We start from the raw sequence: 2724 nt of genomic DNA, 5'->3' as shown, positions 1-2724 counted from the left end.
GTCCCTATTTTACAAGAGAATGTAGGACAACTAGTGTATTTATACTTGAGTGGCATTTTCTGCTCAATTATTGTAGTTACTTGCTAGTCAAGAAGGGAGTTTTCTTGACATTGTGCTTCCTTTTGATGGTACACAAATCCTTGATGACTTTGGCATAGGTTGGCACTTGATTAATGACATGAAGCAAATGAAGATTAATTTTTACTTGAGTTAAGTGTTCTAAGATTTCACTCTCCAGACATTTCTTAGACTAATGCAAAGCTTGAGGAAATGGCACCTTACCTGGTCATTTGCTTGGCTCATCTTGAGTGGGGTTTCCTTTTGAATTTTAAGGGACATTAGATAAAGAACTTTCCACAATCTTACCACTTCGAGTAGCAATGTCATTAACCTCCTGGAAATTTTGATCACATGTTTGTACCATGTATTGTCCTTTTGGGATAGACTGAGGTTCGGAAGGGAACTTTCCATGTTCAGAGATAGCCAGTGATGCAGTGTTTGTCGTGATTTGACTCCTCATTTCTTTTATTTTCTCAAACAGTTGAATGAAACGAGAACCATTTAACTGATTTGATTTATTTTGTGCCTCTATGAAAGCGTGCAGACTATTCTCAATGGAATTCTTGGGTAGCTATGCCTAGTATTGTGGTGCATAATACACCTTGGGTACATGCAACTGCTGCTCAGCTCCCCATTGTCCTCCTGATGATTGCCCTTAGTTAGATTCACTCCAACTAAAGTTAGGGTGATTTCTCCAACCATGATTGTACATGTTAGAGAAAGGCTTGTTGTATGCTCGTAAAGCATTGCATTGCTCTTCATATGCCCCTTTCATTACATTGTATGTTGGGCAATCTTTAACTGGATGATCCACTTCTCCATAGACAAAAAATGATTCTTGTGACTCCACCCTAGCGACCATATGCATTCATCTTCCTTCTCTTGTTGTAAGAGCCTCAACATGTTTTTTCAAAGAATCTAGTTGGACTTTGACATTGTCCTCCTCCCTTAATTTGTGGATTCTAGTAGGTCATTATCGATTAGTACTATCAGTAACACTTGATCAAGTCCATGTGTGGGCTTTTTCACTTAGATCGTTGAGACACTCGAAAGCGTCGTCAAGATCTTTTTGAAGAAATTCCCCATTGCACATCATCTCGACAAATTGACATTCTTGAATGGTGAGTCTTTCATAGATTAGCTAACGATGCGCCAACTCTCGTAACCATGGTTTGGACAATGATTTAATAAATCTTTGATGCACTCCCAAGCTTCATATAATGTTTCATTGTCCTTCTGGGTGAAAGTTGAGATTTGCCGTTTAAGACCATTGGTCTTATGGTTAGGGAAATACTTATTAAAGAATGCAGTTGCCATTTCCTTCCATGTTCCAATTGACCTAGATCATAGAGAGTATAACCAATTCTTGGCTTTATCTTTCAGAGAGAATAGAAAAAATTTCAAGCACGCAACATCTGTAGCCTCAATTCGGTTATGAAAAGTAGCCACCACCTCTTTGAACTACCGAATATGCACATATAGATTTTTAATCTCCAATCCATGAAAAGTAGGCAAGAGTTGAATCATGCCTGGCTTGAACTCTAGATTTGGCAAAGTTGGTGGAACATGATGCATGATGGTGTGGCTGCTCGCGTAGGATGAAGGTAATCCTTTAACAATTTCTGTTGAACCTCCTCAATTTGAGCCATTACAAATAGATTTTGGGTTTCAAGAAGAAGGTACAATAGAATTGTTAGAAGAAATTTCACTAGGGCTCTCTGGTCATTTTATAAATCTACCTAGTTCATCTCTATAACGATTCATTGACCTTAAGGATTCTCAATTTTAATTTTTAGATTTTTTTCCTATTTTTTTAATAGCAAAAAGTTCAGATATATAATAATGGATGGGTATACACAAGAAATATTCTCAGACCAATTGGGATGGTTACCAAGGTACCACTTCGTCCTACACTTCCTAGAACTTCCTGAGGTCACCAGAAAAATGTAGAGGGTACTCTATCACAAACCTTTAAAGCCAATCTTTCTAGACAGAACAATTTTGTTTTTTAGCACTTGTAGCAACATAATTGTCCTTAATACTAATAATTTTATGATAAATTTTTATGCTTTTTTTAATTTTATGATGGCCTAATGTAAAATTAAAACCTAAATATACTAAAGCAAAATAATAATTCTAAATTAGGCAATCTAAATTAAGAAATGAGAATAATTAAAATTTAAGTAACTTATAATTAAATAAATAAACAAAATTTTTAAGTAATGATAAATCCTAAAACAACAATGGGGACAAATTATTTTTTTTAATAACTATAGGGAAAGAAAAAAAATTAAATAAAGAATCCAAATTTACCAAACTAAATAACTTATAGGGAAATTACCCACTATACGGGTTTTCTCACTTCTTTTTCACTTTTACTTATTTTTTTTCTTTGTCATTCTTATAAATGTATTCTTTCAAATATACGGTGTGCATATTTTTATTATTTTCTTTATATGTTTTCTTCCCTTTCCCTCTCCCACGTTGATTGCCTCCACAGTATAGTTGTGCCAAATCAGTCCTTCAACAATGATCTCTCTGCATAACTGCGAGCCTCTTCCAGAGTATCCACACTCACTAAGCGCCCATACTGCAAACGTGTCAACACCACAACCATCAATTTCGTCATCGCCGAAAACCACAACAAGGCACACCCCTACCAAA

General features: G+C 35.5%; 1 non-coding gene across 1 annotated transcript; it reads left to right on the top strand.

The window, feature by feature from the left end:
• Positions 1-1222: 1222 nt before the first annotated feature.
• LOC133781011 (small nucleolar RNA R71) lies at positions 1223-1329 on the top strand. The gene has a single exon (XR_009869810.1). It is a non-coding gene; the product is annotated as a small nucleolar RNA R71 (small nucleolar RNA).
• Positions 1330-2724: the final 1395 nt, after the last annotated feature.

The sequence above is a fragment of the Humulus lupulus genome, chromosome 5, assembly GCF_963169125.1.
Source record: "Humulus lupulus chromosome 5, drHumLupu1.1, whole genome shotgun sequence".
NCBI lineage: Eukaryota > Viridiplantae > Streptophyta > Magnoliopsida > Rosales > Cannabaceae > Humulus > Humulus lupulus.
Note: the sequence above shows the minus strand (reverse complement) of the source record. Positions and strands in the feature narration are given on the sequence as shown.